Below are 24,918 nucleotides of genomic sequence, written 5' to 3' on the forward strand. Positions count from 1 at the left end.
ATTTGTTTATTTATTTATTGGCTGTGTTGGGTCTTCGTTGCTGCGTGCAGGCTTTCTCTGGTTGCAGTGAGTGGGGGCTACTCTTTGTTGTGGTGCATGGGCTTCTCATTGCGGTGGCTTCTCTTGTTGCCGAGCATGGGCTATAGGTGTGAGGGCTTCAGTAGTTGTGGTGTGTGGGCTCAGTAGTTGTGGCTCGCGGGCTCTAGAGCGCAGGCTAAGTAGTTGTGCACGGGCTTAGTTGCTCCACGACATGTGAGATTTTCCCAGACCAGGGCTCAAACCCGTGTCCCCTGCATTGGCAGGTGGATTCTTAACCACTGTGCCACCAGGGAAGTCCTGTATATCTTCTTTGTTGAGATATCTGTTCAAGTCTTTTGCACATTTTTAAAATTGAATTGTTAGTTTTAAGAGTTCTTTGTATATATACTTTAAAATATTTATTTATTTATTTTGGCTGCGAAGGGTCTTAGTTGCAGCATGCTGGACCTTCGTTGCAGCATGCAGGATCTTTAGTTGGGGCATGTGGGCTCTTAGTTGCAGCATACAGTCTTCTTAGTTGTGGCATGCAAGCTCTTAGTTGCGGCATGCATGTGGGATCTAGTTCCCCAACCAGGGATCGAACCCAGGCCCCCTGCATTGGGAGCGTGGAGTCTTACCCACTGGACCACCAGGGAAGTCCCTCTTCGTATATTTTGGGTAACAGTCCCTTGTCAGATGTGTCTTTTGGAAATATTTTTTCCCATTCTGTGGATTGTATTCTCTTCTCTTGACAGTGTCTTATGCAGAGCAGAAGTTTTTAATTTTATGACGTCTAGCTCATCAGTTATTTCTTTCACAGATCATGCCTTTGGTTTATTTTAGAAGTGATTATCATACCCAAGGTTATCTAGATTTTTTTTTTCTGTGTTATCTTCTACAAGTTTTATAGTTTAGCAGTTTACATCTAGGTTTCCGATGCATTTTTAATTAATTTTTGTGAAGGGTGTAAAATCTGTGTCTAAATTAATTTTTTTTGCATGTAGCTGTCCAGTTGTTCCAGTATCATTTATTAAAAAGACTATCTTTTCTCCATTATAGTGCCTTTGCTCTTTTGTCAAAGATGAGTTAACAGTGTTTATGTGGGTCCATTTGGGGCTTTAAATTTTAGAATGAGTTTGTTGATGTCTGCAAAACAACTTGCTGGGATTTTGATTGGAACTGTGTTGAATCTATAGATCAAGTAGGGAAGAATTGATACCTCAACAATATTGAGTCTTCCTATCCATGAACATGGATTATCTCTCCATTTATTTAGTTTATCTTTGACTTTGTTCATCAGAATTTTGTAGTTTTCAAGATCTTGTACGTATTTTGTTAGATTTGCCATAAATTATACCTAAGTATTTAATTTTTTAGGTGCTAATGTAAATGTATAATTTTTAATTTCAAATTTCACTTGTTCATTGCTGGTATACTATAAGAAAGTGATTGACTTTTGTATATTGACCTTGTATCCTGCAACCTTGCTATCGTTAATTGCTTATTAGTTCCAGGAGTTTTTTTTGCCGACTCTTAGATTTTCTATGTAGATGATCATATCATCTGCGAACAAAGACAGTTTTACTTTGTCCTTCCTATTCTGTATACCTTTTATCTCCTTCTCTTGTCTTATTCCATTAACTAGCATTTCCTAGTTAATGATGTTAACTAGGAGTTATATGATGTTACAAAGGAGTGGTAAGAGGAGACATCTTTGCCTTGTTCCTTTTTTTAAAAAAATATTTATTTATTTAGCTGCCCTGGGTCTTCAGTTGCAGCATGCGGGCACATGGGATCTTCAGTTGTGGCATGCTGAATCTTTAGTTGCAGCATGCGGGCACATGGGCTCTTCAGTTGCGGCATGCTGAATCTTTAGTTGCGGCATGCGGATTTTTAGTTGCGGCATGTGGAATCTTTTAATGGTGGCATGCAGGATCTAGTTGCCTGACCAGGGATCGAACCCGGGCCCCCTGAATTGAGAGCGCAGAGTGTTAACTGCTGGACCACCAGGGAAGTCCCTTTGCCTTGTTCTTGATCTTTTCAGGAAGCCTTCTAGTTTCTCATGATTAAGTAAAATGTCAGCTGTAGGTCTTTGTAGGTGTTCTTTATTAAGTTGAGGAAATTACTCTCTACTCCTAGCTTGCTGAGAATTTTTATCATGAATGAGTGTTGGATTTTGTCAAATGCCTTTTCTGTATCTCTTGATATGATCATGTGACTTTTCTTTTCAACCTGTTAATGTGATGGATTGCATTAAATGATTTACAAATGTTGAATCAGCCTTGCATACCTGAGAATAATCCCACTTGGTTGTGGTGTATAATTCTTATTATACATTGTTGGATTTGATTTGCTACTATTCCTGGTCACATTTTTATTAATAGTTTCATTGGACCCTTTCATGGCATGGTGATCAAGTATTCAGTTGAAGCTTTGAAAAATAGCATATATATGGGATGACAGCATTGAAGTCAGATATTTTTTCCCTCCATAGACTGAATCGGTTAAATTGAGCAAGATAGAATCTAGAACACATTATATAAAGATTTTTTGAGAATCAGTTTAATATGTGCAGTTAATGGCACAAACTAACTGCCTGCCTGTTTTTTAATTCCAGCTCTATCACTTAGAAGCTTCGTAACCTTGAGCAGGTTGTTTAACCTCTTCATTTTTCAGTTTCTTCATCTATAAAAGGAATGTACTAATGATACTTATCACGTAGGGTTGTTTTGAAGTATAAAAGAAGTAATATATATAAGTCATTTAAAATAATACCTGGGACGTGGCAGGGACTATTAACTGTTACCTGTGGTTATTATAAAGTTCTGCACTTAGGTTCAAACAAACCCAGTTGTTTAGGATTTGAGTGGTATGGTCTAGCACAACTGAGAAAGATTAGCTAGCTTAGTCTTTTGTTGATTGTAAATGTAGGGGAGTGATAGTGTGATCTGGTTAGGATTAAAGGTCTAAAAGAGTGGTTAACAGCCCTGATAGTGCCTCTATCAATTTCCCACTAAAATCGTTTGAAGAAAAAAAGAAATTTAATATTTTGAGTTTGAGATTGATGGAAAGCCCTTTGCCAGAGTCTAGGAGAGATATGTAATTACTTACAAAGTAGAGGATCTGGATTGAGAAAAACCAACCTAAATATTTCTAGATTTTGGCTAAGATTCAGTGAAAGAAGGAAGGAAAATGTCTTATGACTTTTTTCTCATAGTCTGTCCCTGGGCCTGTAGACATAAGGTTAGCACCAACTGAAAAATTGGATTGCTCTTCTTCCCTCCTAATGACTTTCAAACTTAAAAAAATTATTCATATAGAAGGAAGCTTTCTTTTTTCAGTGAGACCTAAACTGGACATGCTATATAATATTGCAAACTATCTTGTTGAATTTTTTCTATAACTTTCATCTTTTAACTAACTATATACAGTTTACTTAGGTTTATAGTTTATCTCTCCCACAACTAGAATTGTAAGTCCCATGAAGGCTTTTTTCACTGAAGCACCTACAACAGTGCCTGGGACAACATAGACACTCAGTGAATGTTTGCTGAATGAATTGGATGAGCAAAATCTCAGACTAAAGCTCAATATATTGTATCAGTGAAAGCAATAGCATCTTGAATTCAAGTCAGGGCAGGGACCTGGGTTCTACCCACTGGGTCCTGCCCTCTTCTACCCTGTGGCATCTCTCTAAGTAGCATGAAAACTATTTTACAAGTAATATCTTGCTGTAGTAGGGTTTGCCCATTTCATTTTATCCTTCTTTCTATATCTAGAAACAGTAATTCCCGGAAAACAGCTTGGCCTCAGTGGGATGGTGGTAGATACATGTGATTGGCTACAGAAAGGCTCATTTCTTGTGGGAAATATACTTTCTAAACTATGAAATTGTATTACAATCACTGGTTGAGAGAGAACCCCTGGTAGCATTGCATGTGATATCAGTGCAGAATATCAGAGAACATTGTCATGCTAATGTTTTAGATACTAACCAAAACAAAACAAAAAATCAGCAAAGAAAATCAATAAAGTTGGGATAAAACCCTAAAATATAAACAGAAACAAATAAACCTGTGTTTCAAGTTAATAACATAATTTAAATAACATAATATAAACAAATTAATAACAAACACAAATTAATAAACCTGTTTCAAATTAATAACATAAATAACATGTTTTTATATTAAAAACATAAAAGGAAATCAATAAAGTTGGGATAAAACACTAAAATATAAACAGAAACAAACCTGTGTTTCAAATTCATAACATAAACACACTGAAGGGAGAAAGTAAGCCAAATAACTTTTGAGCATCCTATACTTTGAAATTCAAGATAAAAGGAGCTGTAAACAAATAACAAACCCTAATTTGTAGGCTGTTTTTTGTAATGGTGTGAATTGGTAATTTTGAAACTATTTTCTATCTATTTTAGGACTCAACAAATGAATGAGTGTATTGAGGAAAATGGGAGCCAGGTTTTTCTTTGTTGGAGAAGGGAGTTTTAGATATAAGGAAGAAAAGACTCCAATGAACCCTGTGACGCTGGATTTGAATCAGAGGTTATGAACTCATGGTTTTTAACATTTATTTATATAAAGACAGAGAAACATACATGTATGCATGTATACACTTCCGTATCTTTCCCTTAGAGACATATGTGTGTATTTGTATGTATACATATATATGTGTATGCATATGCGTAGATGTATTTGTGTATATTCCAGCTTTGTTTGCTAAGAGGCCTAGAAGCAGTTACAGTGAACACACCTAACTCCCATATGCTGGTTTCAAAACCATTCTCCACTTAAAGGAAACCACAGCTCCTTGGAGAAATAGATGATCCCAGGAGGAACTGGATCAGGGAAAGTACAAGAGGAGGCTGGAACATATTATTGTTGCAGAAAGTAAGGAGATAGTCAAAGAATGGTGGGGACAGTCAAAAGGAACAGGAACCAGTTTGGAGAAGCATCCACTGGCCAAATGAATAATGATAGTTATAGATTATAACCCATTGAAAAAATAAGAACCATACAAATATAAGTAAGTGAATGAATAAATTACTAAGTTGGGGAGAAGTGAAAGTTATTCATTAAAATGGCTAATAGGTGTAGAATTAGAAAATGGAATTAGAAAATGACCATTTTGGAACAATTAAAATAGTACTTTCTCACAAGAATCTTCTGCAGGTACCAAAACTATGGGGTGAAAGTTTGATGAGGAATATATTTACGTAGTCTCAAGACAGTTCCTAACGAAATATTTACTTATTACAAAGAGAAAAACAATAACTTCACAGTGGAGAAACTTGGCAGATACTCCTTAACCAAGTGATCAAAGTTAGCATCACTGGTAATAGAACCCACTAGCCTCTTGCAGCTTCTGATATGATGCAGTGAGAAGCACCTACCGTGACTTTGTGACATTCCTACAAAAATGCATAGCCTGAATTTAAACATGAGAGACCATCAGACAAACCTAAATTGAGGAACACTCTACAAAATAAATGGTCTGTGTTCTTTAAAAATATCAGTCTTAAAAGACATAGACAGACTAAGGAACTGTTCCAGATGGTAGGATTCTAAAGAGACATTACCACTAAATGCAGTACATGATCCTGAATTGAATTCTGGACTGGGGAGATCAGAGGACATTTTTAAATGGACATTTAATGACTTTATAGGACATTTTTAAGGCAGTTAATGACATTTGAATATGTGCTGTAATTATATAGTAGAAATTTTAACATTGACACAATACTGATTTGGTTAGCTATACTGTAGTTATCTAAGTGAAAGTGTGTGTTCCTAGGAAACTACTTGAAAATATTGAGGGCCGAAATGCTACAGTGTCTGCAACTCACTCTCACGTGGTTCAGAAAAAAATGTGTGAGGAAGAAAGAGACTGACAAAGCAAATGGGGCAAAATGTAAATAGTTAGTGATATTTGCAAATTTTCTCTATGTTACATAAAAAATTTAGGTAAAAAATTTACCTAAAAATTCCTAAATTAAAATATTTGAGTTGTGATTGAACCGACTTGACCTTATCAGTGATTTGTAGAACTCATGAAAAGGACAGAAAAATTATTCTCATCATTTAGAGAAAGTAGAGTAGTGAAGGAAATGTTGATCAGGTAGAAAAACTCCAAATTGTTAAGATACAGAGTCAAAGGACCTGATTTTTTTGTTTGTATTTCCGTCCTGGCGTAGTAACCTCGAGTACCTCATGTCGTATGTTCATTTCCTTAAACTTTTATAAAATAGGTAGTTTAAGGATTTCCTGAACATTTCCTATATAACTAATAAGTTTTCTTTAAAAAGGTGCTTTGTAAAAATTAGATGACCTTTGTTCCAGACAGATAATTTTACAAATTTATTAAGAAAATTTGCGGCTTCCCTGGTGGCACAGTGGTTGAGAGTCTGCCTGCCGATGCAGGGGATGTGGGTTCGTGCCCCGGTCCGGGAAGATCCCACATGCCGTGGAGTGGCTGGGCGTGAGCCATGGCCGCTGAGCCTGCACGTCCGGAGCCTGTGCTCCACAACGGGAGAGGCCACAACAGTGAGAGGCCCACGTATTGCAAAAAAAAAAAAAAAAAAGAAGAAAAATTGAAGGCCATTTTTGCAATTATTTGTTAAAAGGGGATATTTTGGGGGATGGAAGTTATTTCCTTATTAAATCTTTGAGCTACAATGAACACACAGTCATTTTAATAATTATTTTAATGTAATACGTTATTTTAATTAATATAATTCATATTTTAGACTAGTAACCTTCATAAAAACTCACCTTGATGATAGTAATTTTTTTTTTTTTTTTTTTTTTTTGTGGTACGCGGCCCTCTCACTGTTGTGGTCCCCCACCCCCACGTTGCGGAGCACAGGCTCCGGGCGCACAGGCTCAGCGGCCATGGCTCACGGGCCCAGCTGCTCCGCGGCATGTGGGATCTTCCTGGACCGGGGCACGAATCCGTGTCCCCTGCATTGGCAGGCGGACTCTCAACCACTGTGCCACCAGGGAAGCCCAATGATAGTATTTTTTTTCAAAATATATTTATTTTTGGCCGCATTTGTCTTTGTTGCTGCACGCAGGCTTCTCACTGTGGTGGCTTCTCTTGTGGCGGAGCACGGGCTCTAGGCGTGCAGGCTTCAGTAGTTGTGGCTCGCAGGCTCTAGAGCACAGGCTCAGTAGTTGTGGCACACAGGCTTAGTTGCTCTGTGGCATCTGGGATCTTCCTGGACCAGGGATTGAACCCGTGTCCCCTGCATTGGCAGGCGGATTCTTAACGACTGCACCACCAGGGAAGCCCTGATGATAGTATTGATGAGCTGTTTAACAAAATTATCCTATAGGATTTTTGTATAATATAATTCCTGGTTTTCCTTTTTTAAAATGATCATTGTATTGTATTGCTAAAATCACCCCCGTCAAAGAAACACCTAACCTTATCACAGATGGACGTATTATTGGTAAATACAGGTATTGATAGAAATCTCATTATTCATTGTAAAATTATTTTATTGAGTTCTAAAGACAGCAGTAGTGACAGTTTTACTTGTTTTGACTAGTGTAAAATGCCAGGTGTAAAGGGACACAATCATTCTTTGGTGGTAACGATAGTTGTACCCTACTTTGATGACATGTTTATTTCTTCATGTTTTTGTCTTAAAAAAATTTCTTCCCACCAGTGCCAGGAATCACTCCTTCTTGACACCGCTCTTCCTCTTTTGGGCCCCTTGAATACTACCAGTCTTAGAAAGTGTATGCGTGGAATGGGATTCGTGGGAGTTGTTATCAACAAACAACGTCTTACCTATTTGTCTCTTTCTCTATGTATATATGGTATTTTATATTTCAGAGATTCAGTAATTTACCTCTAGGCATTTGACTTTTATCTAGGGGAATTATTTATTATGAGTTAGAGGGTATTATGATTCTGTTTGTATGGGAGTCTTATAGTTGCTGTGGTGACTTGGAGTGGTCATCTTCATTATTTATAATAAAGCCCTGATTTCTGGGGGAAATTGTGAACCTCCTCTATTTTGTGTATCTGTTGTTTTGTTTGGATTTACATATCAATGTAATGTAGCAATAATTATGTTACAACAGTTTTGTGAGATGTTTATTATTCTCATTTTACAGATGAGGAAACTGAGGCTTGGTGAAGTTACGAAACTTGTCCAAAGTCACACAGCTTGTAAAGGGCACAGTCAAGATTCAGAGCCAGGTCTGTCCAACTTCAAAACTCTTAATCATGGCCATGAAACTTTGAAATAGCTGTGAAGTGTCAACCTATGATAAGTTGTATTGATATTAATATTGCTTAACTGTTGTTTAACTCTTATTGATAATTTTTTTAATGGTGAGTTTTTTCATCCATAGTAATTTTGTGTATCTTTTAAATATCGTGAAAAGAAATATAATATAGTAATTGAGGGTCTGGGCTCTGGAGACAGCTACCTGGGTATGAATCACTAAGCGTCTCCACTTACTTGTGTGACGTTGGGAAAGTTACTTAACTTTTCTGTACCTCAGTTTTCCTATCTGTAAAATGGTGATAGTAATATTATCCACCTGATGAGGGTTATTGTGAAGATTAAATGATTTACTGTATACAAAGCACTTAAAACAGTGCCTTCCACACACTAAGCATTCAATAAGTATTAACTATTAGTATTATCATCTCCTAACAACCAGTAAAACAGATGATCATTATTTTTAATACTCTATTAGGAAATTTGGATAAAGCAAAGTTTAAGCAGCTCATGAAATCTATGTAAACCAAAATTAAAATTGAATAAGTTAGACCTAAAGAAAATCATTCATTTGATCAAGTTCAGATCTATTATAAAAGCAGACTGGGCAACTGCTTATCGGTCTCACATGTACAAAGGGTATTGTATGTGTAAGCACCACACATAGGTCCACTAGAGGTACCCTTTGAGCTCAATATGATCATTGTATGATGAATGTGTTTTGTCTGTTTTCCTCTTGTAAGAGGAATTTGTATTCAAAATAAATGTTTACATTTTTAGGTGACTTTTAAGGAGATGGTGTTTTGGCAATGTTCACAGATAATTATCAAGAATGAAAACTTTACGTGTTATGTAAAATGTTGGCAACATTTCATCACTTGCAGGAGTGGTTATTAGAACTTACATTGTGGTGATTGTGCACACTGAATGACCTTTGAATCAGTGGGACCACAGCACATTCAACTAGAACTCGGCCATGTACCGATCATATGCTCCTCACTCATACTTGTTCCTTGCAGCTGTCAGAATTCTGAAGTGTGATATCAACTCTTGCTACAATTAGTTAAAAAGTATATATAATTAGTGCTTAATAAGTTTATACCAACTGCAAAAATATCCATCAAAGTGAGTAATTTGAGTCAAGTTACGTAAAAATTCAAAAGCTGTTATTAAAAATGGGACTTGCTTGTATATGAGCCCAAGATTCCAGAAGCTTTAATCTACACATGCATTTACTTTATTCTCTTTATTTTATGATATTGAGCCTTCCTTTCTTTGAACATAGTATATCTTTCTAGCTATTTAGATATTTTAAAGTATTTTTCAGTAAAGTTTCTTTTTCTCTGTAAAGGTCTCTCAAATCTCTTAAATTTAATTATTAGATACTTTATTTGTTGTTACTATTGTAAATAGTATGTTTTTCCTCTTTTTTTCCATTTTGTTTGCTGATATAAGCTTTTTTGGTATATAGATCTATGTTTAGTACCTAGTTACTAAAGTATGATGATTGTAATTGTGTCTTCCTTTCCAGTGCTTACACTGTTTCTTTTTCTTGCCTTACTATGCTAGTTAGGACTTTGACTACAGTATTCAATACAAGTGTTAACAGTGGGCATTTGTTTTTGGGTTTTGGTTTTTTTTGAAAAATTAATTTTTAATTATTTATTTATTTTTGGCCGTGTCGGGTCTTAGTTGCGGCATACAGGCCCTTTGTTGTGGTGTGTGGGCTTCTCTCTAGTTGTGGCATGCGAGTTTTCTCTTCTCTAGTTGTGGTGCGCAGGCTCCAGGGCACGTGGCCTCTGTAGTTGTGGTGCACTGGTTCCAGAGCGCATGGGCTCTGTAGTTGGCAGCATGTGGGGTCTAGTTGCGGCGCGTGGGCTTAGTTGCCACGTGGCATGTGGGATCTTAGTTCCCTGACCAGTGATTGAACCAGCATCCCCTGCATTGTAAGGCAGATTCTTTGCCACTGGACCACCAGGGAAGTCCCAGCAGTGGGCATTCTTATATTGCACTTAGTTTTTAAAAGGAAGTGCTCCTTATGTTTTACCATTAAGAATAATCTTTGCTATAGAGTTTTGATAGATACTCTGTAGGTTAAAGGCATTTCTGTTGCTATTTGGCTAAGATTTTGTATGTGTGTGAAGAATGAGTATTGAAATTTTTTTTTTTGAGTATTGAATTTTATCAGATGCTTTTCCTACATTTGTGAGATGGTCATGTGGTTGTCCTCATTCTGTTAGTATGATGAATGACATTTATCAAGTTTCTAATGTTGAATCACCTTTCCATTGCTGGGATGAACCCAACTTAATCATGATGGTCTTTTTAAATAACATGTAGTTGAGGGACTTCCCTGGTGGTCCAGTGGTTGACACTTAACACTTCCACTGCAGGGGGCGCAGGTTCGATCCCTGGTCAGGGAACTAAGATCCCACATGCCATATGGAGTGGCCAAAAAAAAAAAGTGTAGTTGAATTTAACTTATTAATATTCCATTTAGAATTGTTGTATGTATGTTCACAGATGAAATTGGTCCATAATTTTTATTTCTTATAGTATTGCCCTTATTTGATTTGGTATCTAGATTATGCCAACCTTAAAGAATGAGGTGGGAACTAACCCCCCCCCCATCCCCACCTCCCAGAAGGATTTGTATAGGACTCGAATGGTAGGGCTTCCCTGGTGGCGTAGTGGTTTAAGAGTCCGCCTGCCAATGCAGGGGACACAGGTTTGGGCCCTGGTCTGGGAAGATCCCACATGCCGCGGAGCAACTAAGCCCGTGTGCCACAACTACTGAGCCTGTGCTCTAGAGCCCACAAGCCACAATTACTGAAGCCTGCGCGCCTAGAGCCCACGCTCCGCAACGAGAAGCCACTGCAATGAGAAGCCCGCGCACCGCAACAAGGAGTAGCCCCTGCTCCCTGCAACTAGAGAAAAGCCTGCTTGCAACAATGAAGACCCAACGCAGCCAAAAATAATATAAATAAAAGAAAAAAGAAAAGACTGGAATGATCTATTTTTTGGAAGTTTGGTTGAATTTCTGTTTGACTCTCTGGGCTTAGTGTTTTGGGAGGAGAGGTGTGAGCTTAGTGTTTTGAGGGGAGAGGTGTGAGCTTAGTATTTTGAGGGGGAGATATGTATTTGGTTTTCTAAATGGTTTTATCTAGGATTTCTGTTTCTAGTTAAGCCAGGTTTTAGAAAGTTTTTCTCTTTTTTTTAAGAATCCATCCACTTTGTCTACGTTTTTAAAGTATTTGGCATAAAGTTGTTTAAAGCATTCTTTTTGTTTTAAATTTCTGTTGTGTATTTATCTCTGTCTTTTTTATTCCTCATATTTTTTGTGCCTTCCATTTTTTCCTTCATCAGTCTTGCTAGAGATTTTATGTATTTTCTTAGCCTCATCAGAAAAACAGTGCTTGACTTTGATTTTCTCTATTGTATGTTTCCAATTTCATTAATTTCTGACCTTTCTCCCTTCTTCATTTTTAAGGGAAATGCAGGGTCTAACATAAGGACAGTGGGGTGTCTCCCAGTTCCCAAGGACAGGCTTTCATTAGGGATTAAGAACAGCTGGAACCAGGGCTTACAATGGTACTAGGACCTTACTTCTTTCTCTTTCCTTTAAGTCTATTTCTTTCTGTCTTGCTATCAACTGGCTTTTCTACTCTTCAGTCTACATGGCAGAAAATAGTGAAAATGAGTCTCTGAAATTTGATGTCAGTTCCAGCTTGGTGTGCTCTTGATTCCTCTAGAGATTTCAGATTTTTCCATGTGCATACTGTCTTTCAGAAAATTTTCTCTTTAGAATTCTCTTTAATGAGATTTTCTATAGTAAACTCAGTTATTTTGTCTGAAAGTCTTTATTACCTTCTTTAGGTATAAAATCCTGGGGTGGTAGTTATTTTCGCAGTCATCGGAAGAAATAATTCCACTGTCTTCTGGATTCCATTGCTGCTATTGATAAATCAGCTGCCAAATAGTTCTTCATTTAAGCGAATTGTTTTTACCTCGGACTGCTTTTGAGCTCTGTGGTTTTTGATTTTCTGAAGTTTCATATGTTGTGCCTAGTTATCGATTTCTTTTATTTATCCTATGTGAGATTTTGACTGTGAACTGCTTAGTTTCCTTGGAAAAAATATTTGTGGGTGTTCTTTGAGGCCTAAGAAGGAAATGCATTGCTTCAAGAGGATTTACGTCTGTTTTTTTTTTTTTTCCAGATGCCTCAGGTACTACAGTTTGGTGACTAGATTCATCCTTTGAGGTTCTGGACCACCCAAAGGAATTGAATTTGGGTTACAGTTATGTGCGTGGGCTTGCTTGTCTTCACAATCTCTTAGGAATCCTTGTTCTCTTTTGCCACAGGAAGACAAATTTCCTTGTAGTCCTTTGGGGATCCTATGTGGCAGTGGGTGGACTAGGTTTACTTCTGGTTCACTTGTTTCCTGAGGATGAAACTTTTGGTGGGGTGTGTGTGTGTGTGTGTGTGTGTGTGTGTGTGTGTCCCAGCTTTATGAAGAAAGGGTCTTCTGTTAGATTTTCCATGTTGGGTGGGTCTTGAACTTTGACTTCTGTTCTTTGCCAGGAGATCATCAAATCTGAAACTCAACATTGTGAGTTAGGCAGATGTCTATAGGACAAAGACAGTTTTATTAAGCCACTTATCTCTTTCTTATAGATTTTGGTCTGGTTATTCCTTTACCATCTTTTGAGCTCCTCGATACTTTTAATATTTTTTGAAATAAAATTTTATCCATCACTTTTAGTTGTTTTCAGTGAGAGAATTGGGTGAATAATCTAGCCTAATATGTTACTGGAGGTGGTCTTTTGTTCTAATTTCCTTGGGTTTTCTTTATTCTTTTTCTGATTCCTTCAGATAGATGTTTAGCTCACCAGTTATTAGCCTTATTTTCTAATATAAGCATTTAGAGCTATACATTTGTAAGTGGCTCATGAGGTTTGAAATAGAGTATTTTCAGTATTATTAACTACACATTTTTAAGATTTTTAATTTGCTGTTGTGATTTTCAGTTATGCTTGCCTCCTTAAGCCATGACCCAGGACCCACAAGTCAATTGGAATTTTGAAGTATGTGGATTTTAAAAGATTTATCCTGGGACTTCCCTGGCAGTCCAGTAACGACTTCATCTTCCAAAGCAGGGGGAGTGGGTTCGATCCCTGGTTGGGGAGCTGGGATCCCACATGCCTCGTGGCCAAAAAACCAAAACAAAACAGAAGCAATGTTGTAACAAATTCAATAAAAACTTTAAAAAAATGATCCACATCAAAAAAATCTTAAAAAAAAAGATTTATCTTTTTGTTATATTTAACTCACCTTTAAAAAGAAACAGGATTTTCAATTTGTATTACAAAGCAGGACTCAACTATGCTGTATACAAGAGACACAAGGTGATATAGAAAAATAAAAGGGATAGGTGAAGATATACAAGGCAAATGGAAACACTAAGAAAGGAAGAGTTGCTCTGTGACCATTCCTTTCAGTGGCTTTTTGTCCCCTTCCTGATAGCAAACTTTAGTAAATAACTAATATTCCGTATCATTGAGATGTTTTGAAGAAGTCTCAAAAAGATTGATTTTGTGTTAACCATAGAATAGTCATTTTCTTTTTCTTTCTTCTCCTCCTCCCCGTTCTTTTCCTTCTCTTCTTCTCCCTTCTCCTCTTCCTTTTTCTTTACACTTGAACATATCTGAACTGGGATGTATCTCTCATATTGAGATGCATCTTACTATTGATGATATTTCACAATTAATGAACAATTATTAACAATTAATTTTGGCAGCATATTTTTCTCTTTTGGAACATAAAATAATGATATATCTTGCAACTGACGGTATCTTAGCTTTGATGAAATATACATTTTTACATACATACTATGACTCTTTATCCTACCCCATCTTCTACTTGAAATGCCCTATTTTTTGGTCTCTCCCATCCTATGCTTATATTATTCAAGATCTTAATGGAGGAAATAATCCTTATTTTCTCATCCTGACTCCTCTTCTTCCAGCACTTAGCACAGTACTTTGTTGGACACAGGGTTGTATTTAATTAACAATTAATGGAAGTGTGTAGGTATAATGAATCATAGCACAGACTGTGACACATTTATATTAGTGACCAGTTTTTTAGCTTCTTGGTGAGAGGAGATTAATACCTACATTAGTTAAGATTATTTTGAATATAAACAACATAATCCAGTGTTTCCTACATTAAGCAAGTTAGAGAATTTATTAGATGGATGTTTAGTCATCTGATGATGTTCAAGAAAGAGTTTAACCAATGAAACAAAAAAAGTAAGTAAAGGGAATTCCCTGGTCGTCCAGTGGTTAGGACTCTGCACTTCAACTGCAGGGGGCACAGGTTTAGTCCCTGGTTGGGGAACTAAGATATCCCACATGCCGTGTGGCATGGCCCCAAAAAACAAAACAAACAAAAGAAACCCAGTAATTAAAAAATATAAAGCACTGTGAAGGAAATGAAAAGAGTAGTAACAGTAAAGAATTACAGGGGAGGAAGGAGCTTCAAGATGGGAGAAGAGTAAGATGTGGAGATCACCTTCCTCCCCACAAATACATCAGAAATACATCTACATGTGGAACAACACCTACAGAACACCTACTGAACCCTGGCAGAAGACAGACCTCCCAAAAGGCAAGAAACTCCCCATGTACCTGGGTAGGGCAAAAGAAAAAAGAAAAAACAGAGACAAAAGAATAGAGACGGGACCTGCACCAGTGGGAGGGAGCTGTGAAGGAGGAAAGGTTTCCACATACTAGGAAACCCCTTTGCGGGCGGAGACTGCGGGTGGCGGAGGGGGAAAGCTTCAGAGGCACAGAGGAGAGCACAGCAACAGGGGTGCGGAGGACGAAGTGGAGAGATTCCTGCGCAGAGGATCGGTGCCCACCAACACTCACCAGCCCAAGAGGCTTGTCTGCTCACCCACTGGGGCGGGCGGGGGCTGGGAGCTGAGGCTCGGGCTTCCGTGGGATCCCAGGGAGAGGACTGGGGTTAGCTGCGTGAACACAGCCTGAAGGGGCTAGTGTGCCACAGCTAGCCAGGAGGGAGTCCGGGAAAAAGTCTGGAGCTGCCGAAGAGGCAAGAGACTTTTTCTTGCCTCTTTGTTTCCTAGTGCACGAGGAGAGGGAATTAAGAGCGCTGCTTAAAGGAGCTCCAGAGATGGGTGTGAGCCGCGGCTATCAGCGTGGACCCCAGAGACAGGCATGAGACGCTAAGGCTGCTGCTGCAGCCACCGAGAAGCCTGTGTGCAAGCACAGGTCACTATCCACACCTCCCCTCCCGGAAGCCTGTGCAGCCCACCACTGCCAGGGTCCCGTGATACAGGGACAACTTCCCCAGGAGAACACACGGCACACCTCAGGATTGTGTGACATCACGCTGGGCTCTGCCACTGTAGGCTAACCCTGCACTCCGTACCCCTCCCTCCCCCTGGCCTGAGTGAGCCAGAGCCCCCTAATCAGCTGCTTCTTTAACCTCGTCCTGTCTGAGCGAAGAATAGACGGGCTCAGGTGACCTACACGCAGAGGCAGGTCCAAATCCAAAGCTGAACCCCAGGAGCTGTGTGAACAAAGAAGAGAAATGGAAATTTCTCCCAGCAGCCTCAGGAGCAGCACTGGTCCACAAGAGACCTCCCAGCTCCACGTAATATCAAACGGCGAAAATCTCCCAGAGATCTCCATCTCAACACCAGCACCCAGCTTCACTCAACGGCCAGCAAGCTACAGTGCTGGACACCCTATGCCAAACAACTAGCAAGACAGGAACACAACCCCATCCATTAGTAGAGAGGCTGCCTAAAATCATAATAAGGCCACAGACACCCCAAAACACACCACCAGACGTGGACCTGCCCACCAGAAAGACAAGATCCAGCCTCATCCACCAGAACACAGGCACTAGTCCCCTCCACCAAGAAGCCTACACAACTCGCTGAACCAACCTTAGCCACTGGGGGCAGACAACAAAAACAATGGGAACTATGAATCTGCAGCCTGCAAAAAGGAGACCCCAAACACAGTAAGTTAAGCAAAATGAGAAGACAGAGAAACACACAGCAGATGAAGGAACAAGGCAAAACCCCACCAGACCTAACAAATGAAGAGGAAATAGGCAGTCTACCTGAAAAAGAATTCAGAATAATGTTAGTAAAGATGATCCAAAATCTTGAAAATAGAATGGAGAAAATACAAGAAACGTTTAAGAAGGACCTAGAAGAACTAAAGAGCAAACAAACAATCATGAACAACACAATAAATGAAATTAAAAATTCTCTAGAAGGGATCAATAGCAGAATAACTGAGGCAGAAGAATGGATAAGTGACCTGGAAGATAAAATAGTGGAAATAACTACTGCAGAGCAGAATAAGGAAAAAGGATGAAAAGAACTGAGGACAGTCTCAGAGACCTCTGGGACAACATTAAACGCACCAGCATTCGAATTATAGGGGTCCCAGAAGAAGAAGAGAAAAAGAAAGGGACTGAGAAAATATTTGAAGAGATTATAGTCAGAAACTTCCTTAATATGGGAAAGGAAATAGTTAATCAAGTCCAGGAAGCACAGAGAGTCCCATACAGGATAAATCCAAGGAGAAACATGCTAAGACCCATATTAATCAAACTATCAAAAATTAAATACAAGGAAAACATATTAAAAGCAACAAGGGAAAAACAACAAATAACACACAAGGGAATCCCCATAAGGTTAACAGCTGATCTTTCAGCAGAAACTTTGCAAGCTAGAAGGGAGTAGCAAGACATATTGAAAGTGATGAAGGGGAAAAACCTACAACCAAGATTACTGTATCCAGCAAGGATCTCATTCAGATTTGACAGAGAAATTAAAACCTTTACAGACAAGCAAAAGCTAAGAGAATTCAGCACCACCAAACAAGCTTTACAACAAATGCTAAAGGAACTTCTCTAGGCAGGAAACACAAGAGAAGGAAAAGACCTACAATAACAAACCCAAAACAATTAAGAAAATGGTAATAGGAACATACATATTGATAATTACCTTAAATGTAAATGGATTAAATGCTCCAACCAAAGGACATAGACTGGATGAATGGATACAAAAGCAAGACCTGTATTTAAGCTGTCTACGAGAGACCCACCTCAGACCTAGGGACACATACAGACTGAAAGTGAGGGGATGAAAAAAGATATTCCATGCAAATGGAAATGAAAAGAAAGCTGGAGTAGCAATTCTCGTATCAGACAAAATAGACTTTAAAACAAAGACTGTTACAAGAGACAAAGAAGGACACTACATAATGATCAAGGGATCAATCCAAGAAGAAGATATAACAGTTGTAAATATTTATGCACCCAAGATGGGAGCACCTCAATACATAAGGCAAATACTAACAGCCATAAAAGGGGAAATCGACAGTAACACAATCATAGTAGGGGACTTAACACCCCACTTTCACCAATGGACAGATACTCCAAAATGAAAATAAATAAGGAAACACAAGCTTTAAATGATACATTAAACAAGATGGACTTAATTGATATTTACAGGACATTCCATCTAAAAACAACAGAATACACATTCTTCTCAAATGCTCATGGAACATTCTCCAGAATAGATCATATCTTGGGTCACAAACCAAACCTTGGTAAATTTAAGAAAATTGAAATTGTATCAAGTATCTTTTCCGACCACAATGCTATGAGACTAGATATCAATTACAGGAAAAAATCTGTAAAAAATACAAACACATGGAGGCTAAACAATACACTACTTAATAACCAAGAGATCACTGAAGAAATCAAAGAGGAGATCAAAAAATACCTAGAAACAAATGACAATGAAAACATGATGACCCAGAGCCTATGGGATGCAGCAAAAGCAGTTCTAAGAGGGATGTTTATAGCAATACAATCCTACCTTAAGAAACAAGAAACATCTCAAATAAACAACCTAAGCTTACATCTAAAGCAATTAGAGAAAGAAGAACAAAAAAACCCCAGAGTTATCAGACGGAAAGAAGTCATAAAGATCAGATCAGAAATAAATGAAAAAGAAATGAAGGAAACTATAGCAAAGATCAATAAAACTAAAGGCTGGTTCTTTGAGAAGATAAACAAAATTGATAAACCATTAGCCAGACTCATTATGAAAAAGAGGGAAAGGACTCAAATCAATAAAATTAGAAATGAAGAAGTTACAACATACACCACAGAAATACAAAGTATCCTAAGAGACTACTACAAACAAATCTATGCCAATAAAATGGACAACCTGGAAGAAATGGAATAATTCTTAGAAATGCACCACCTTACGAGACTGAACCAGGAAGAAGTAGTAAATATAAACAGACCAATCACAAGCACTGAAATTAGGACTGTGATTAAAAATATTTCAACAGGGCTTCCCTGGTGGCGCAGTGGTTGAGAGTCCGCCTGCCAATGCAGGAGACACGGGTTCGTGCCCCGGTCCGGGAAGATTCCACATGTTGCTGAGTGGCTAGGCCCGTGAGCCATGGCCACTGAGCCTGCACGTCTGGAGCCTGTGCTCCGCAACGGGAGAAGCCACAACAGTGAGAGGCCCACGTACCGCAAAAAAAAAAAAAATCTTTCAACAAACAAAAGTGCAGGACCAGAGGGCTTCATGGGCAAATTCTATCAAACATTTAGAGAAGAGCTAACACCTATCCTTCTCAAACTCTTCCAAAATATAGCAGAGGGAGGAACACCCCCAAACTCATTCTACGAGGCCATACACCATGAGCAAGTGGGGTTTATCCCAGGAATGCAAGGATTCTTCAATATATGCAAATCAATCCATGTGATACACCATATTAACAAATTGAAGGAGAAAAACCATATGATCATCTCAATAGATGCAGAGAAAGCTTTCGATAAAATTCAACACCCATTTATGATAAACACTCTCCAGAAAGTAGGCATAGAGGGAACTTACCTCAACATAATAAAGGCCATATATGACAAACCCACAGCCAACATTGTCCTCAGTGGTGAAAAGCTGAAACCATTTCCACTAAGATCAGGAACAAGACAAGGTTGCCCATCCTCACCACTGTTATTCAACATAGTTTTGGAAGTTTTAGCCACAGCAGTCAGAGAAGAAAAAGAAATAAAAGGAATCCAAATTGGAAGAGAAGAAGTAAAGCTGTCACTGTTTGCAGATGACATGATACTATACATAAAAAATCCTAAAGATGAGCTAATCAATGAATTTGGTAAAGTAGCAGGTTACAAAACTAATGCACAGAAACCTCTTGCATTCCTATACACTAATGATGAAAAATCTGAAACAGAAATTAAGAAAACACTCCCATTTACCAATGCAACAAAAAATATAAAATACCTAAGAATAAACCTACTTAAGGAGACAAAAGACCTGTATGCAGAAAATTATAAGACACTGATAAAAGAAATTAAAGATGATACAAATAGATGGAGAGATATACCATGTTCTTGGATTGGAAGAATGAACATTGTGAAAATGACTATACTACCGAAAGCAATCTACAGATTCAATGCAATCCCTATCAAACTACCAATGGCATTTTTCACAGAACTAGAACAAAAAATTTCACAATTTGTATGGAAACACAAAAGACCCCAAATAGCCAAAGCAATCTTGAGAAAGAAAAACGGAGCTGGAGGAATCAGGCTCCCTGACTTCAGACTATACTACAAAGCTACAGTAATCAAGACAGTATGGTACTGGCACAAAAACAGAAATCTAGATGAATGGAACAGGATAGAAAGCCCAGAGATAAACCCACACACATATGATCACCTTATCTTTGATAAAGGAGGCAAGAATATACAGTGGAGAAAAGACAGCCTCTCCAATAAGTGGTGCTGGGAAAACTGGACAGCTACATATAAAGGAATGAAATTAGAACACTCCCTAACACCATGCACAAAAATAAATTCAAAATGGATTAAAGACCTAAATATAAGGCCAGACACTATCAAACTCTTAGAGGAAAACATAGGCAGAACACTCTATGGCATAAATCACAGCAAGATCCTTTTTGACCCACCTCCTAGAGAAATGGAAATAAAAACAAAAATAAACAAATGGGACCTAATGAAACTTAAAAGCTTTTGCACAGCAAAGGAAACCATAAACAAGACGAAAAGACAACCCTCAGAATGGGAGAAAATGTTTGCAAATGAAGCAACTGACAAAGGATTAATTTCCAAAATTTACAAGCAGCTCATGCAGCTCAATATCAAAAAAACAAACAGCCCAATCCAAAAATGGGCAGAAGACCTAAATAGACATTTCTTAAAGAAGATATACAGATTGCCAACAAACACACGAAAGAATGCTCAACATCATTCATCATTAGAGAAATGCAAATCAAAACTACAATGCGGGCTTCCCTGGTGGTGCAGTGGTTGAGAGTCCGCCTGCTGATGCAGGGGACACGGGTTTGTGCCCCTGTCCGGGAGGATCCCACATGCTGCGGAGCGGCTAGGCCTGTGAGCCATGGCCGTTGAGCCTGCACGTCCGGAGCCTGTTCTCCACGACGGGAGAGCCACAACAGTGAGAGGCCCGCGTACCGCAAACAAAAAAAACCAAAAGAGTCATGTACCATAATGTTCACTGCAGCTCTGTTTACAATAGACAGGACATGGAAGCAACCTCAGTGTCCATCAACAGATGAATGGATAAAGAAGATGTGGCACATATATACAATGGAATATTACTCAGCCATAAGAAGAAATGAAATTGAGTCGTTTGTAGTGAGGTGAATGGACCTAGAGTCTGTCATACAGAGTGAAGTAAGTCAGAAAGAGAAAAACAAAAACCGTATGCTAACACATATATGGAATCTAAAAAAACAGAAAATGGTTATGAAGAACCTTGGGGCAAGACAGGAATAAAGATGCAGACCTACTAGAGAATGGAATTGAGAATACAGGGAGGGAGAAGGGTAAGCTGGGACAAAGTGGGAGAGTGGCATGGACATATATACACTACCAAATGTAAAATCGATAGCTAGTGGCAAGCAGCCACATAACACAGGGAGATCACATCGGTGCTTTGTGACCACCTAGAGGGGTGGAGTCGGGAGGGTGAGAGGGAGAGAGACGCAAGAGAGAAGAGATGTGGGGACGTATGTATATGTATAAGTGATTCACTTTGTTATAAAGCAGATACTAACACACCATTGTAAAGCAATTATACTCCAATAAAGATGTTAAAAAAAAAAGAATTATAGGGGATTGTATTTAGAAAGAGAGAAAAGAAGGCCTCATCAATGAAGTGACATTTAGGTTGAGACTTGAAGTATGAGTGGAAGACATAAGTTTTTTGGGGGTTTTTTGGGTTTTTTTGGTTGTTTTTTAAATATTTATTTATTTATTTGTCTGTGCTGGGTCTTCGTTGGTGGCATGCGGGATCTAGTGTCCTTACCGCAGGGATCAAACCCGGGCCCCCTGGGTTGGGAGCACAGAGTCTTAACCCCTGGACCACCAGGGAGGTCCCAAAGACAAAAGCATTTTAGACAGTGGGAAACAGTAGGCCCAAAGTGGGAAAGAGCTTGCAGTTAACTGAAAGAATACTAGTTAGTTGAGGAAAGTGCCACCTCGAGGTAGGAGAGCAGGCAGGGGCTATACCTTAATACGCTAACATCTGCTGTGCATTAGTGAAGTGCTGGCCACTGTTCCAAGCACTTCTTGAGCATTTTGAGTAATTGTGCCATACTGACTCTCTGAATGCTGAGAGTTTGGATTTAATTTGAAGATGCATTGGGAAGCCATGGAACTATTACTCAGTGCCATGATCCATTTTTAAAGATTACGCTGGCTACTTTGTACATAGTTGATCAGAAGGGGACAGCAGAGGAAATAGAAATGAATACTAGTTGGTTCAGGTAGGATATGAAGTAATCTTGGACTATGGTTCTGATGGTAGAGGTGAAGAGCAGTGGACGGATTTAAGATATATTTACAAGTCTTTTGTTGATGTCTTGGATGAAGGGAGAGGGTTGTGAGGGAAAGGAAGGAGTCAGATTGGAGAGGGTTAAAGAATTGAAGAGATGATATGTGTAGATAATTTGCGAAGTTATTTGTCAGTAAAGGAGAGCAGAGTTCTTTTCAACCTTCTTATGTCTATCATTTTTCCTGTGGCATTTCTGTCTTTTTAAAAAATTCTTGGAACCAAATATATTTTTATTCTAGTCTGCCTCTCCAGATTGCAGCACCTTTTTCTTATCCCACACTTGACAGATGCTTAGAGGAGGAAAGTCAGTTGAAAAGTAGGCTAGCATTCTCAGCAGTTCTGCCCTTTTTCATCAAGATGTTCCTTGCTAAATCAGTCCTTGCTATATCAGAGCAAAACAATTTTGTTCTATAAGTAAAGGTTTAATTCTTGAAGGAACAGCATCTTAGGAAGTCAGTCTCTGTATATGTGTTTTGTGGGATTAGGGGTGATGGTCATATGTATTTTTATCTGTTAAGTCTCAACATGCCTTAAAAGATAAGGGTAAGAATAGCTGAACTGCAAATTCAGTTCACCAATTGTTTTCTCAGTTGAAAGGCAAGTGATCAACTAAAAGATAAAATTGGTTGTGTAACTGAAAGAAAAACTCTCAGAAGAGATAGCTTTCTTTTTTAAATGTTTCTTAAATATATATAGGTTCAGCTTTTGAAACCAACTTTGACTGCAATTTTATTTTTATCTTTTAATTTATCTATTTTGGCTGCTCCAGGTCTTAGTGGCAGCATGCGGTATCTTCGCTGTGGCATGCGGACTCTTAGTTGTGGCGTTCATGCAGGATCTAGTTCCCTGACCAGAGATTGAACCCGGGCCCTCTGCATTGGGAGTGCGGAGTCTTATCCACTGGACCACCAGGGAAGTCCCTGACTGAAGTTTTAAGTAGACAGGGTCTTTCCTCATTTTATGAAGCTCTAGTTTTCCACTGTTTTTAAGGAGTGAGTAAAGAAGCCGTGTATCAAAACAAAAGGGAGAATTTTGTGGACAATATGAAAATTCGTAAAGCAGAAATCTGAAATTAAAGTCAGATAATAGATAAGGATCATGGAATACTGTTTAAATCAGTGGTTCTTAAATTTTTGGTAGTTACAGAATCCTTTGAGATACCAAAGAAAGTTGAAGAATCTGGCCCCAGAAAGTGCACAGGTACATGTGCATTCAGATTTGTACATAATCTTAGGGCATTGCTAAATCTGAAGAGCCTATGCAGATGCCCTGGTCGAGAACACGTGGTCTGAATGGTAATCAGGGCTGAGGAGTAGAATGTGCCTAGAGAGCTTCAACATTCATACTGTGACAGTAATCTTTTCTCAAATACCAATCTTTAGGGCAGCCCAGACTCAATTTGTTGTTGTTGTTTTTTTTGTTTTTTTTGCGGTACACGGGCCTTTCACTGTTGTGGCCTCTCCCGTTGCAGAGAACACGCTCCGGACGCGCAGGCTCAGTGGCCATGGCTCACGGGCCCAGCCGCTCTGCGGCATGTGGGATCCTCCCGGACTGGGGCACGAGCCCGTGTCCCCTGCATCGGCAGGCGGACTCTCAACCACTGCGCCACCAGGGAAGGCCCCCTGAGTGTGAACTTTTAAAATGAACTTTATTAGTCCTATAGGTTAAGTACTGGACATATTTATTTCACAGTTGGTGATGAATCTGTACTTTGTTACTTTTCATTTGGCTTAGTGCCTAAGTGGAACACTGAGCTAGTGATACAACTTAATGAATTATAAATTGTTTCCTGTTAGGCAGACTATGCCAGTTAGACCAATATTTAATGAAATCCAGAACTCTTAGGATTCACTGATTGAGTAGGTGATTGACTAGATGACCTACCTCTAAGTCCTTTGGCCATGGTAAGAGTCTAGGATTCCTTACATTTTTTCACTTACTTAACTTGATCAAATAAAAGGATTTCTTTCCTTCACTCTAAATCTTGAAAGCAAGTTTCACATCACAAGAAAAAGTAGAAATCAAAGAAAGAAAATTCAAAAACGAAATGCTTTATGGTATAATATTATACTTTAAATGGTGATTTAATATATGCCATTTTTAGCTTACATTTTTAGTGACTGAACAAATTATTACTATTATTGGCAGATGGACAGTCAGTGCAATTTTTTTCTTGTAACTTATAGAATTCTGGAGTAGAAGTGTGATGAAGAATATAGTGGAGGGCTTCCCTGGTGGCGCAGTGGTTGAGAGTCCGCCTGCCGATGCAGGGGACACGGGTTCGTGCCCCGGTCCGGGTAGATCCCACATGCCGCGGAGCGGCTGGGCCCGTGAGCCATGGCCGCTGAGCCTGTGCATCTGGAGCCTGTGCTCTGCAACGGGAGAGTCCACAACAGTGAGAGGTCCGCGTACCACAAAAAAAAAAAAAAAAAAAGAATATAGTGGAATTGTATATATGCACATTCAACCGTGTTTGTTCAGAGAACAGTAAAATAAAAGTGAGAGTTAAAAACAATATAATTAAATTTAGATTCTCTATTGTTCTCAATGAGTTTCTGCTGTACAGTGTTCTTGTGCCTCCCATATTGTGAGCATGCTCTGTGGTTCTAGTGCTAGGTAGATATTTTTCTCATAGCATAATTCCTAAACATTAGTAAGCTACTTCAACTGTGTTCA

At 38.8% G+C, this 24,918-nt stretch overlaps 1 protein-coding gene across 9 annotated transcripts in view; it reads left to right on the forward strand.

Moving 5' to 3' along the window:
- NUMB (NUMB endocytic adaptor protein) overlaps positions 1 to 24,918 on the forward strand; it is a 179,769-nt gene that overhangs the window by 74,610 nt on the left and 80,241 nt on the right. For 7 of the 9 annotated variants that reach the window (XM_082864348.1, XM_082864354.1, XM_082864352.1 and 4 more), the window contains exon 3: positions 8,160 to 8,244. The exons of 1 other annotated variant lie outside the window; for it this stretch is intronic. The gene's annotated coding sequence lies outside the window, so the exon portion shown is untranslated. Of the gene's footprint in view, positions 1 to 1,729; positions 4,581 to 8,159; positions 8,245 to 24,918 lie in introns of those variants that run through there. One more of the 9 variants, XM_082864351.1, reaches the window with a different exon arrangement.

This window comes from Leucopleurus acutus, assembly GCF_964270905.1.
Source record: "Leucopleurus acutus genome assembly, chromosome: 1".
Lineage (NCBI taxonomy): Eukaryota > Metazoa > Chordata > Mammalia > Artiodactyla > Delphinidae > Leucopleurus > Leucopleurus acutus.